Source organism: Rhododendron vialii, chromosome 9a, assembly GCF_030253575.1.
Source record: "Rhododendron vialii isolate Sample 1 chromosome 9a, ASM3025357v1".
In the NCBI taxonomy this organism is placed as follows: domain Eukaryota; kingdom Viridiplantae; phylum Streptophyta; class Magnoliopsida; order Ericales; family Ericaceae; genus Rhododendron; species Rhododendron vialii.
In genome coordinates, this window is record NC_080565.1 from 5205932 (window position 1) to 5221078 (window position 15147).

The following is a 15147-nucleotide window of genomic DNA, read 5'->3' on the forward strand; positions in this document are numbered from 1 at the left end:
GTGACACTTTTGAGCTCATGTTGGACGGGACATTTTTCAAACCCAGGACTAGGACCAACCAACAACCTGCAGGTATACAGGCTATGGGCCAGATGAGTATTGCCCTGTCATACCACACCACATCTGTAAAGGACCCCAATGCACCTATGTCGGAACCGAACCTAAGTTCCACCACGTGTGGATGATGCAAGGATTTTGTTTAGCTCCAATAGGGGACTATGGGGACTTGAACTTGGACCTTGCCCATCCAAGTCCTGTGAGAGGGTTCAAGGCTTTGGAAGTAACCTCTTTCCAAAAAGAAGAGAGAGATTTGTGTAGCTACTCCCCCAAACTCTAGAATATAGAGTAGAACCATAGCTCAAACACATTTTTGCCGTTTCAGAGCAATTTATGCCTATGAAAACCAGAGATTGCCCAAAATTGCAGCAGAAGAACAAGAGAGGAAGACTTCCATCGATTTATAACCTTTCTGTGATTCACAAATTAGTATTACAGCAAAGGAACCTGTGGGAGACAAATAACAATGAATTATCATAAGTCCCAATTGCAACGCTACAATTGTTCAAAGTTTGAATTATAACAATAGGACGCAATTCAGTCAGTACCATTTATGCTGTAACTTGTTTCCTTACTCATTGCAAACCCCTTCTGTTAACGGTACCTACAAGGAGAATTTTACCCTACGTAAAAAGTTCTCAATTTGTACAAATTATACAAATAAGAAATCTATGAAATTACATTCACTAATCCCATCAATAAATTTTTATGCATTTAGATAAGGTTAATTAAAAATCTATATTATAAAACAGAACAATTTTTGTTGAAAATGTCTAGGCATATAAATGAGAGTAACCTCTACAACCGTGTGATCACTTCATGTTTAATTTATATAGCCATCGGATCATTTCTTTTTTGAAGGATACAGAGAATTTTCTCCTAATAAATCCATCTCTCTTTATCCTCACTTCTTTAGGCAATGCATATCTCTATGTAAAATAATATTGCCTTATATGATTAAATAGGAAAATATCTCAAAATGGTAACCGATGCTTTGTGGAGATTCACAACTATCTCGTCGAGCAGTGTGGTAGTACGAGTAATTTATTTAAGTTGATTCTATAATACATTCTGACATGCCTTTAGGCACGAGCAACCGCTAGTGCTCAAATGAATTTGAACAGTTTGTGTACTTGCAATGCAGGGGCGAGGTGACGCGAAAAGAACCGTCTCTAGGATAAAGAAGTTGGGGATCCCAATGCCTCTGAGACAAAACTTTGATATTTGCTCAAAGTATTTGATATTTTTGTTTCTTCCAACATTCAGTTAAGTTGTAAAATCTCTATTCATGCAGAATTTGCTTGAAAAGTCAAGAAGAAATCTAGGATGTACCAGACCCAGAGCTTCTGCCATACTTCTATGGCTCCCTTTGCCACAAACCCCAACAAGTGTGTCCATCAAAAATTCCCTTTTGTTGTGGCCTCGAGCCACCATCTCCATCTCAGGCTGCACAAAAGGATTTACCCACCAAAGATAAGAGAATTTCATAGCAACGGGAAAACGCCAACTACACTACTATATTAAACTGCCATATAGAATGTGAAGGTGCTGTAACTTCAAGCAGGGGCCATGGCACCACCAAGTTCATCAAAATCCCTACTATCCAGGCAGCATCTAGGTTTAAAATTCTTGCACCCTCCCTCACATGCAAATCCGTCTAGCATAGAGAGATCTATAAAGCCATGCACATAGAGAAGAATACAAAACGACTAATCAACACAGACAGAAAGACTTGAACACAAAACTCCCAAACACAAAAGGTATAATATCATGTTAGATCACTAATAGCTGAAGCTTTTTGAGATGTATTCCACAGGGTATGTCAAGCTATCCACAGAACAAACAGCTGAGCTGAAGAACATTATGGTGCAGTGTAAAGGGCCTAAAAAAAAACAAGTCGAAGGAGGAAGGTAGATTGTACTACAGGATGAAATTCGAGTTAATACAAGAGCAGGGGAACTGTGGAGTCGTCAAATTGGATTAAAAGGAATGGATATAGGCAGGGACATGGATTAAGCCCAATACAGAGAACCAGATGTGAACTCTGAACAGTTTCAGGTTTGGACACTACCAGAACATAACATAGGTGCGAGTAATTTTTTCACTTCCACTTTCCATCAATGCTAAGATCCAAACAAATAGGGAGAATTATTCTAATAAGCCACATTTTTCTAAAATTTTCTATCTTCAAAAAGGGATTCCAGTTCCACCATATCATTTTCTAAAGTTGACTTTTCTGAAAGAATCAAATTAATGACAATGCCTACATAGGATACAATGTCATAATCAGAGATGATTTTGTAGCACTGTTTGCATTAGGAGTAGCTGGTTATATTCTTAATATATTTCTAGTAGTTAATTTTTGCCATACTTTGCAGTTGGGTTAATCAATCTTAATAACAGACAAAATGGGTGATAACTAGATGTCGATCGAACAGCCGTCAAGCTGGGTGACAAAACCTCAGGCTCAAACCCCTTCCCAACACATACCTTGGCACTTGAACAAATTTATTTGGTAATAACGGGCTAGGCCTATGCATAGAATCATTGAGGATAAGACTCCTAGATACCACAAGAAATCATACTATTACTAACCCTTTGGTCCATCTCCTAAACCAACAGACAACACCATTAATTAGCCTTTGGTCCATCATCGATGAACGACAGCCCACGAGGACATTGAATATGCTGATATAATTTGCGTCATCGGTTTATTCCGACAAGGGGACGTTAATTTGAGTGGACTTCTTCAATTTGAGTATTGCGCTGTATGGGTTTGGCAAGAACAAGCCATCAAGAGCCACATCGACCTGTGAGCTTGTAACACTCCAAGATTTAATATCAGGCATCTTAGGCCTAGTGATTAAGGCCTTGAGTGGTTGGAGCTAAGCTTGTAGTGTGCTCTTGTCAGTAAACATGTTACGTACAAATATCCCCATATAGGTGCTAGAGCATGATAAATTAGAGTTGATAGATGATCAATTTAGCCCAATCCAAGGTTAAGCCATAGTAGAGACCTTAACAAATAACCAAAGACTTGAATGCATAAATTGGGTTACATGTAGATGTGGAGACCAAGTCTTCATTTTCCATATCTTGAGAGAGAGAGAGAGAGAGAGAGAGAGAGAGAGAGAGAGATTGCTCTACACAATGAAAACTTATGTGATTTTTGTATCCAAATAAATGCTGTTCCTCTATGTTTCTCATGCAGTAGTGCCTTCATCTCACTTCCATTTAGATCTCATTAACAATCATGTATGAAGATAAACTATAGTGAAGTTTCATAGATCATTCTGCGTATACGGCAGAAACTTATGTCTATATTTATGTGTGAAGACTTTTGGCTTGTCGTGATATCTCTTAAAAGGGAAATCAGCTACTCTGAGTCTCTGACCTTTACTTCAGAATGTTGCATATAACTAAACATGCATTCAAATTTTGTTGTACAACCTCTAGTTGAAAATGTAAAATGATGTTATATGAACCTGAAATGTTATGACTATAACTTCGGCGCTTCCTCTGACAAAACATTACTATTTACGAATTTACCTTAAGCTCCATCATAAATTTTCACCAGCTACGGGCTGGGGTCCAGATCATCTACATGTCAAATACAGCAAGCTAAGAGTAGAATGCTTCCTTGAAACTAGGATGGGCAGGGTTGTTAAATGTGAGTCACGTCGTCAAAAGAAAAAGGGGAGCACTGGTGCATATTCATTTGGCAAACAAGGGTTTTGAAACCATGCATTTGCTTTTGCATTGTGAAAGCCAAAAAATAACTGAAGAAGGATTGAATGTCCAACCAAAATAAGGACCATTTTCTGTAGAAATATTCGAAAGAAAACAGAAGGAAAATAAAGTAAACAGCACATACAGAGCACTCTTCTGGAGGAAATATCCGGTGAATGAGACATATCTTTGACTGTTCCAATGCTGCTTCAGAATGTTTACCTTGCATTTCCAAAGCCTGAAGACCCAATAACATTTCTTTAGCTATTTAAGCATCCCAATTATGAGCATTGAGCTTCACAATTCAAGTTGGTAGAATTGATCATGTCTTTTGATACATAGGGGTTCAAGTCCGTCACATTTTTGTTCTAGATAGACAACAGAAGTAAAAGTCACCCAAGTAGAATGTTGACGTGCTTATCATTCTGGCCGCGCAAAGAAAATGTCTAGTTGGAACCTATGCCTGGGCAAGGCTATTCCGGAGAGTTGTGAGCCAAGCTACCAGGTATGCAGTGCACCTCTAGCAAAGATGCAATTCTCAGAAACCTTGCAGCATGGGCATAAAATGCTTAATGGATCTTGTCTTAACTAGTACTTCTTTACAACTGTTGATTTATCTTCACCAAGTGACCACTACATGCTGTAATAGACCTTTATAACTGAACCAGACTGAATCTCAAAAAAAAAAAACAGACCTTCTCCTGCGGGATGAAATGAGAAACCTTGAGGCCCTATATGTTTGTCCAGACTAACAGTGAAGGGCCCAATGATGAGTGATCTCATTGGACTAGCAGTGAGGGGGAATTAAGTATTAAGCAATACCACACACACTATGGTACTGTATAACCCTTTTTTGTAGGGATATAGTATTTGCCAGATGTGTAAACCTGATGGCATAAGTTCCAACCAAACGCAGGATATGCAGTCCCCTTGCATTGTTAGTCAATAATCCAGACAAACAAACAGGGCCATAGAAAATTGTCCGAACATACCTCTTGAAGGTTTCTTTTTTTTTTGATCGGCAAAAATATATTATTATGGGTAGGGAAAGGGAGTCCAACCAAAAGTTGGAATACAGCCAGAGGGGACGAAGCCCCAAACACCTAAGGGCAAAAAGTCCAACTACAGCAATGAAAGCACAAACACCCAAAGGCACTTTCCGTTTGACCAAAAAAAAAAACAAACACCCAAAGGCCAAACAAGCCCAAATAAGAAAATAAAGCCCAAATCCAAGAATTCCCAAAACCTATAACCCTAATTGGCTCCGTTCACCACCGTCCATCCGCCGCCGCCACCGCCAACAGAAAAACAACCACCACCGATGGAGCATCCAACCAGCATCCATCTTGCCACCATTGGCACCCACCACTGAAGAAGACAACACCGAGAACCCAAGCCAAAACCACTGCCGCGGAAGCTCAACCGAAGCCGTTAGGTGAAACAGGAGACACCCAACAGTGAAAACCCCAGCGGGAGACCAAATGCCGACCGACTCCTCTCACGCTGTTAGGCAAAGAACGTCGGTTAACCCAGGAGAAAACCGACCGGTGGAGCTCACCGCAGAAGGACCTCTTGAAGGTTTCTTTGTATAACAAAACCCAGCTTGGTTATGTAAAGCATCCCCAAATCGCGGTTAAAACGAAAAGCAACTCATATGAAGGGTTAACACCAACCGTGAATCATAAATTTGGGAAGAGTATAAAAAGGGGAATTCCAAGGGCTCAATCGGCCTCAAAGGGCAACAAGCACACTTCAAATTGATGAACCCCAAGTCAGTTAGCAAGAGTCAAAATTTTCTCAGTCCTCTCAACCACTACTATGATTTTGCTTTCCCTAGTGCTTTGGTCCAAGGAAGGGATTGTTGGCTAAAGAATTCATAGTCATCTCCGATGACAAGCCAAGTAACTCAAAATATTCTCCATTGGCAACGAAATTGGTCATTCTATCAACTCTCACTCTGGCTCCTCATCACTTCAAATGGACTTGATGATCACTAGTGGCAAGGTTTTACCTCCTTCGACAAAAGCATAACACTGCACAACTCCTCCTCCATCAGCAAGTTAATCTCCGAACATATATACATATAGTCATATAGATAAGCACATACAGAAATATAGACATATGCCCCATTGTGTGAGTGCCATACTCTACATTTCTCCCTCTAAGTAAAAGTTTGTCTACATGAGGAACTAGTGAGTAGAAATATATATCGGTCCCATGTAGTCGTACATAGTCATTCATACATAGTCATATCTATCTCTCTTAAACTACAATTCTTCTCTCTCCCCCTCTCTCTCATATTCATTACAATACAGGTATGTTTGGTTCGATGGAATCAACGTTGGAGTAGAATGGTCATTCCAATGGCATACTTATTCCTATCTTTGGTTCACCATCAAATGATGGAATGATCATTCTAAATGGAAGTACTTTTCACCTTATTAAAGGAATTATCATTCCACTAAAAAAAATAAAGGAATTGCCATTCCATTTCTTTTGTCACATCAAAATTACTAGTGCCACACCACAATTATGATTGCCAATCCAATATCCACTATTGCCACACCATTCCATTGTGGATGAGAATGACTATTCCTAAGCACAACCAAACTTGGGAATGGGAATGGATATTCCAATTTCATTTCATCCAATTCCATTCCATTTAACATACCCTACAATTCCCCCCCTTCTCTCTCATATTCATTAAACTACAATTCAGTACAAAAAGTGGGACACAAATAGTTGTGTTTATGCAAAAACAATGTTAAGTTAATTTAGTGTGTAAATGAATGTTGCAATAGTGTTGTTAAGGTACTTATTAAGTTGAATAATAGGAGTAATATATATACACAAAGTTGGCCCTACTTTTCCCTCTCTCTTCTATTCTCCCTTTCTATCTCTCTCCTCCTCCTGCCAAATCTGACGCAACTAGAGGGCTTCCCTCTTTTTCTTTTTCTATTTCTTCCATTCTCTCTCCTCCCATGTGTTGTTAAAAGGACTAGTTCATGTTTTGGACTAATTCTGAATCAAATTTTTCTGACTTTAACCTCAAGGTCCTCAACTTAACCTCACTATTGGAGCATAATTAAACACTAAGGTTTGTTAACTAAGCTAATACTGACCTTAGTTTTATCTTTAATTCAGTTTTTGGAGATGGCCTAACATTCTATGATTTTGGATGGGTAAAATTCCCATTTACTTCGATCCTCAATTGTTATGTACTACTCTACTTTTTAATCTTAGTGGTTGTGATACACAATTACATTTGCTAAGCACCAACATCCCCTTTCAAAGTTACATCATAATGTGATATATCTGCTTGTTCTGTACTATAAGTGCCACAACTTTCTCGAACTTCCAAGGTCTTGGTAGCCAATAAGCACCAAGCAATGTCCAAAAAGTCAACAGGCGCTAGTCGGACGGTCGGCCACCTTCGAGCTATTAATCGGATTAATCGAGCAATTAATCAATGCATATTCATTAGTAATCGGCGATTAATGGTTAGTTGGACCTAATCGGATAGGTCCTACCAGCGATTAATCGCCAACTAATCGCCGATTAATTCCTTGTTTTTTAACACTGGCATCAAGTACTCTCATGCATTTGGAAGGGGTTCAAAACTCACTAACTACAACTAACAACGCTAACTTTCGCCGAGATTTTTTTTTTTCCTCGAACTTGAGCCTATGATTCTGCCCCACTTGGGCCTAAAGATGTTGGATAGCCCGATATAGATCGGTGTGCACAATTCCCTCACAACTTAAACTTTTGAGTCAATTGGCATTCTAACATGATATTGGAGTTTTGGTTTCCCAAAAAGTCTTAGGTTCAAGGCTCACCGTCTGCATTTTTCTTGTTTGTACCATCTTCTGCATGGATGATCACATTTCCACATCCAAAACAAAGTTTTAGATGAGGGAGGGTGTTGAACATGTTCACATATTGTTGGGCTTGCATCCAAACAGCTTAAGCTTTGATACAATAGGCATTCTAGCACACTAATATGACATGTCTAAAACTCCAGCAGGGGTAAAACACCTTGCCTTTAGGCCCTTTACTACTTTTGGTTACAGTAAATGCAGTAGAGTAATGATGCTGTTGATAAGCCATTAGCCAGTTCCACCAAAGAGAGGGAGAAGACTTACCCAAGCCGGTAAAAAGCATGACCGTGTGCAAGCAGCAACAGCTGCAGATACTATTCTCGCAACACGAGTGTTCTCAAGACCAATGTTATCAGCAAGCCCAGCAACGAATTGCCGAGCATCCTCTCCATCTATCTGAACAGAACTAGAGTGATTTTGCACTCTGGGAAAAACAGAATCGCATTACAAGTACACAAAAGTACGCTTTCCTGAAGCATAATAAGCAACAACCATATTAAGAAGTACCTGCCATCGAAAACAAAATGAACAGATGCACAGTAAAAAGAATCTTGTCCATTGGTTGTGTCAAACGAAACCCTCGCTCCAGATGTCCTTCATAACCGACGGAACTGCTCACCAACAAGTATACAGAAAACAGTGCATTAGCAAAGAGTGACCTGTTCCGCAAATAAGGTACTCTTGAATAATTGTGATGTCGAGCAATGAACTTGATCTCCAATATATTGTACAATCTCAATGGAGAAATGTAAAATTTAACATTTTCAAATACTACATTTTTGTTTGTTTGATTAGGGCAAAATAGGAATTTTATACCATTGTACTCTATCCACCCCTAATATCCACTACTAAACAAACTAAGTAACTTTCAATTCCCCCTTCGAAAATAATCTCTCCTCATATCATATCATATCCCCCTCTTATTGTATCCCCCTTCTCCCCTCCAAAACTTTAACCTCTACCAAACGAGCCGTTATGTTCTAGCTTCAACTGTACCTCAGCTTCTTGCTATTTTCTCGCATTTCACTGCTGATTTGTTGTGTTATAGTGCAGTTTGACGCTGCTGTAGCAGTCAAGCAACAACTGCAGGTTTTCTTGCTGCATCAATGTGTCTGGCACAAACTTCCAAAGGACACGCAGACAATTTTCAGACTCTTGCGCTCCCGGACATCCAACAAATGACTTTTTTTTATCAGTCCAATCAGTGACTTAGGTCTAGGGAACCATCCATATTACTACCACAGCATACAAAATGAGAAATCAAAATCAAATCACCTTAAACTTACAAACCCCACCATCTCCAGAGAAGAATCTTATTACAGAATAACAAACGAAGACAAAAAAAAAAAAAAAAAAGCTAAATGAACATGTACAGGTTAAGTTAGAGCACCAGTGACTTCATACCTAGGCCTAGGATCAACCCACAACCTGCAGGTATACGGGCTATGGGCCTGAAGTTGGGCTTGGGCTCTAGGCCATTTCTCGAAGAATAAACTTGCTAACGCTTGCAGCATATAACTTCCACCAAAACATAGGGAAAAAATGAAAGAACAGAACTAAACCTTTTACCAAAGCTGCACCTCTAATTCTGAACACTACCAGCAAACCAAATACATGGAATATGCACCAGAAAATGTATTAAGTTTCACAACATAAATGCTGTTCAAAAAAAAAAAAGGTTTCATAACATAAATTAAGTTTCACATGAGTATGAAGCTTAACTAAACTCATGGATCAAATATTCTTAAAATGAAAGAAAGAGCATTTGTTTTTGTTTTTGTTTTTTCGTATCCAGCCTATTACACGAAGGGCGGACCTGGCACAACGGTAAAGTTGCTCTATTGTGACCTGGAGGTCACGGGTTCTTGTCGCGAAAATAGCCTCTCTGCTTGTAGGGGTAAGGCTGCGTACATCAACCCTTTCCCAAACCCCGCAATTGCGGGAGCCTCGTACACTGGGTTTGCCCTTTTATACGGCCTATTACACACAGAATGGCATAAAAACAGACCTTTCCGTGGTTCAACATTGCCTTTGTTTCTTCAGCTCTGAGAAGTTGGCAATCTCCTCAAATGGATAACATTCTGTTTCTGAAGTCAGCTATGCTAAAGCTAAAATAAAAGCGGGTTAATTAACCGGGGGGGGGGGGACATATGCTTCCCCATGAATATAACCATTAGATCTATAACCAAAACCCACCATCAACAGAAAGATAACTATCAATTCATCCAATCTCCTGAAAAGATTTTGCATCTCTATCTAGACACAGTACAGAATGCACTCACAAATCTCAAAAGAACAACGCATTTGGCTTGTCAGTGAGATTATGAAAAATATGACTTACAAGCAAACAAACCGGATGAATGGAGACTCCCCACCCTTGTTATCAATAGAAGCGCTACAAAAAATGTTCCCATGAATTGCCACTGAATAAACAAGTTCATTGGTTTCACAGTCATGTAGGTATCTACGAAATTTGAAGCCTCGAGAAATTGCTAGGGTAATGAATAAAGTCATCAAAGCACTTGAACCTAAGAAGCACTGATACAGACACAACACAAACACACATGGCAAACACGTTGGGTACGATTTAACATCAACATACATACCATAAATTCCTCAAAGCAAAAAGATGATTCCTATCAATTTGGGTTAAAGCAAAGTTGTGAATCCCGTACCAGCTGGTACGTAGCTGGTACGTACCAGATTTGTGTGAAACCGGTATCTTGCGACTCAAATACCATCCTGGCTCTAATACCGGCCCTTACCGGCAAGTGCCGGAAATTCCGGCCAATTTCAGGAGAGATGGCGGTAATGATCATTCCGTCCGGTACCGTTTTGCACGACTATGACCAATTTTACAAATGCATCTCTGTCAGATCGCAACCAGTGGGCATTTACGGACGCATCTCGCACAGATCGCAACCAGAGAGAGAGAGAGAGACTGGTCAGTCTTAACACATGTTAAAATCTAATGGCCATCTCCCTTGACATGAACTCAGATCATATGTGGGCTATAGAAGTCATAGCTTAATTCATGTACTCTAATGTAGCCACCATAGAGATCTCCCGCCACTCAAAAGACTGCCTCATAGGGTAGATGGCTAATCCCGTAAGCTGGGCCCATACCTCCTTTGGATTGCGCTCAGTTCTATAACATCTACCAACTAGGAGCATTGGAGCAACAAGGGTAGGTATGGGTGGGGCTAGAGCAATAGATTGAGGGTGAAGAGAAAGACAAAATCTGGGATGGTGGCACCTCAATGCAGCATGTGGTGGTGCATGTGGAGAAAGGAATATGTGCACAGAGTTATGATTCGCAAACTTAAGCTCAATAGACTGCATGGTTTTGGGTTTGTGTGTAAAAGGTTTATTATGAATCCTCTTTTATGCTGATAGATTTCATAGTCCAGCTCAATTTTAGTTGAGCCCTTCCAAACACACACTCTTTGTATAAACGTTATGGTTGTTCTGGCTTTCTTTTCGTTTTATTACAAACACCACTCATGTGACAGTTGTTTGATGTTTGGATTAACACACAATGTATTGCATTTTCAAGGAAGTTTCCATGGATGTGGTTTCTCCAACAAGGGGCACTTATATCTAACTCTAATGTTCGGATAATATTCCAATTTCACCTCCTTCAATACTGCATGCTTAGTCCGATAGAGCTAAAATTGTCATAGCAGCATGACTAACTACAACTCACATAATAACCAATTTGACCTCTAAAAATGGTAATAACTACAACTCACTTAGAAAGTATCAACTCACATAATAACCTATCCCACAAACAAGAAGATTAAGTTTAATAGCCTTAAACTCAAAAGACATTTCTTTTCTTTTTTTGTGAAAACAGGTCCAAAGTAATACACTACATGAGGGCAAAGATAAGGCAATGGTTGTTTGAATAGTGTTCCAGACATGTCTTACCTGCATGGGTAATTTTTAAAGTTTTTTAGTCAGTAAATCATAAGACTTTCTTGGTCCAATCATATGTTCACTGTCAAATAGGAAATTTTACCAATTAATTTCATCATTATATACATGTTTTATTTACCTCTGTTGTTTTTCGTAACCTATAATGCATGAAACATCAAGTTAAATGTCATTTAAAGCACGTACTCGATGACTGTTTTCACTTACAGGGAACAGAAGAAACAGGTAAATGACATTAAATAGCTGCAGTTGTAGTCATTATATATGTACTTGTTGACCTCAATCTAAAACATCATCTGAGATGCCGGGAAGGGCCCCGAATTTCCAATCTAGCACCCTCTTGGCACGGGGATGGAAAGCTCCCCCCGTACGAACTACGAGATTGCCCTAACGGATCCATGCCTTCGGCTTGATTCAGGAATTCTAACGAATTGCCGAAAGGCTCTCACTATGTACTTCTCCAAACATTGCTTATGACAGCTTCTAGCAGCACCATCCCTTAGATTAGGTCAAAACAAGGGAATTGGTACAATCCTACAAATGTAATGGTAATGTAGTAGTCCCTTGAATTATATGCTATAAGGTCCCATATTGAGCTCCCTTATTATACTAAAAGGTTGACTTCAATTTCCATTCAATTGACAAGCAATCTAGCTAAGACCTCGTCAGTTCAGACTTCATAAGAGTCACACACAGAAAGAATAACGACATGTTCAATTCTTGCAACATTAAATAATTTTGCCGGGTTTCAAGGCATAACAGTAAGTAAGAAAACAGCCCAACTAACAATGTTTACGATGAAAACATTCAATAATTATTGGAAATACACAAACAAGCACACACTAGCATATGAAGGGTAGACCAACTAACAATGGTTACGATGAAAACATTCAATCATTAAAGATATGGGTAATTACACTATGTAGTTTAAAGCACCTCGAACTCAAAGAAAAGTGCCCATCATAGATGCTGGCAGTTGCTGTGTAAAAATTAATACCCTATATAGCTCGGGTCTCCAATATATTCAGCAATTTGTTCCAGACACACATTAAGCAGTTCATGAGTGTCGGCATCCCTGACAATGCCTGTTTCCTTGTCCACGTCCCTCTTCACTAGGCTTCCATAGGCACCTTTGTGCTTGCCATACAAAACAACAACTGCACCCCCCACAATGGGGTATCACAGTCTCAAGAATGTCTTGGTTCACACCTTGGATCAGCTCCCTACTGTCATCCATAGATATGTCACAGCTAGTCGGTCCAACCATATCCACAACCTCACCGTTTTTCAAATACAATCTCCCTCCTTTCAACTCTTTGCTAATGATCCTAACCCGAATATGACTAGTAAGCCAAGGCAAGTGAGTAGTAGTCCCGGTCATTTCTTCTCTTTTTTCACTTCTTCCTCCTCGACCACGTTTCTCATCTTTTCTTCTATCCTCAACTCCCTCACCCTTACTCTCTCTAAGACTGTCTTTGAACTTAGTCCTTCCCCCATCACCACTAACCACCTGACCTTTCGACCCTTGAATCTTCAATTCCTTCAACTTCCTCAAACATGTCTCTTCTTCAACAGAACCCAGCTCCGCCACATCGCCAATTCTCACCTTCACGTCCTCCTCACTCCTCAAAAGCTTCACGACTAGAAAACCACCACCGGGTACTACCTCCACAACCCTACCCTTCAACCCAACATCCCTCCCACCAACTATCCTCACAACATTCCCCACAGAAAACCCTAACCCTAACCCTTCTTCTCCTCCTCTCTTCTTCCTATCACTATTATTATTATTAGTGGGCAGCATGTCACTAGTAAACCCTAACCCTTCCTTAGCAGTCCTCCTCTCATACTCGACAACTTTAACATCCCCCTTGGCGTTCCTGCCAATACCCCTCCCCTCGTACCACCCGTACCCGGCTAGCAATGCCACGCCGAATCCCTCCACTGGCATGTTGGCGTATTCATCGAGCCCATTATCGTCGGGCAACCTGCTCAGATTCTCCTTTAGCTTCTCCAACATCAGCCTCTCAACGGATTCCGGTTTCTTGGCATCATTACCCGCGCTCGAGTCGCGGAGGTTGAGGCCGTAGGACACGTGGGGGCCACCGTCAGCGACGTCGGGAGCGGAGGGGCTTTCGAGCTCGAAGCGGAGGTCGGGGCGGAGGGGGAGTTCGAGATTCTTCATCTTCTTACGGGGACGGTATTCGTTTGGGATGGGGGGGATCACGAGCTTGTTGGGTTTGTGTTGGGCGGAGGATGGGGTTTTGGAGGCGTCGAATTCTGTGAGGTACTCTTTGTTGGTGGGTTTCGATGGGTCTTCATCGGCGGTAGTGAAGGTAGGGGAAGGCTTGGAGTTTGTCTGCTGTTTGGAAGAAGAAGGTTTCAGTGTGAGAGAGAAGGAGAATTTCATGCTTAGAGAGAGAGAGAGAGACCTGAATATGAAAGAGCAGCAGCAGCAGGAGCAGCGACGGGGAGGTGGATCAACGGCAGACGAAGGATAGGTTACTAGGAGAGATCAACAAAGAGACACTGGACCGGGCTCGGGTAAAAAAACCAGGACCAAACTGGACGGATCCTTCCCCGCGGTTTGGACTGGGTCTAGGGTTTATTTTTTCTCCCAGTCCAAACTGAGAAAGCTAAGGAAACCGACCAGGCACACTAACCGTACCGACAGTCACGCGGGATTTATTTCGGGTATGATCAGAGTCGTTGAATAATATTTTTTTTTAAAATTGAGTGGAATTGTAAAAATCAGCTCAATCCGATATGTGTAATTTCTCGATCCAATTATCTAATTTTTTATGGATTTGAGCACCTACACATATCGGATTAAGCTAATTTTTCACAAACCCATTCGGGGTTTTTTTTTTTTAAATATTGAACAGCTCTTTTTGTCCGTGCGATGTTCAGAATGGGACCCACGTGGCCGTCGGTGTGCCCGATCGGTTTTCGTAGCAAGATTGAGTCCAAACTACATCGTTTGGGACTGGGATGGTAATTTCGTATGTTGGCCTGACGGGGAAGAAGGCTGGGATGGAGAAAGCCAGGGGTGGGCATGCCTGACACGAAAAACAAAATAAATTCATATAATTGAGCTGAAAATAAATATTTTTATGGGTAATTCTACACATTGGACATTAGTTTGATGAACTGTCAACTAAAAAAAATATTTAGCGAAAAATAGGACTTTTTGACATGACAACATAACCCGAAAATAACACGACCCGAACATGACACGAAAGATTTGATAAGTTGAAAAATGTTGTGGGATTTTATAAATAAGATTTTGATATATAACACGAAAATGACACGAAATTACCTATTACCCACCCCTCAGAAAGGAGAAAATCATTGAGTTTTTTTTTTTTCCTAAAAAACGTCAGATTTATAGTATTACTAATTTGTTTGCGCTAACGTTGTAACACTCTGACTTTAAAAAAAAAAAACAAATAAGACAATGAAAAGGATAAAAATAAAAATAATAATGGGTTAACATTTTGCAGGTCGTTTACCATTAGGATTAGGGGAGCATATTTGTTAGTGA

The 15147-nt window shown here is 40.3% G+C and overlaps 1 pseudogene; it reads right to left on the reverse strand.

Moving 5' to 3' along the window:
* Window positions 1-428: 428 nt before the first annotated feature.
* LOC131299976 (protein MOS2-like) lies at window positions 429-14135 on the reverse strand (annotated as a pseudogene).
* Between the last annotated feature and the right edge of the window lie 1012 nt (window positions 14136-15147).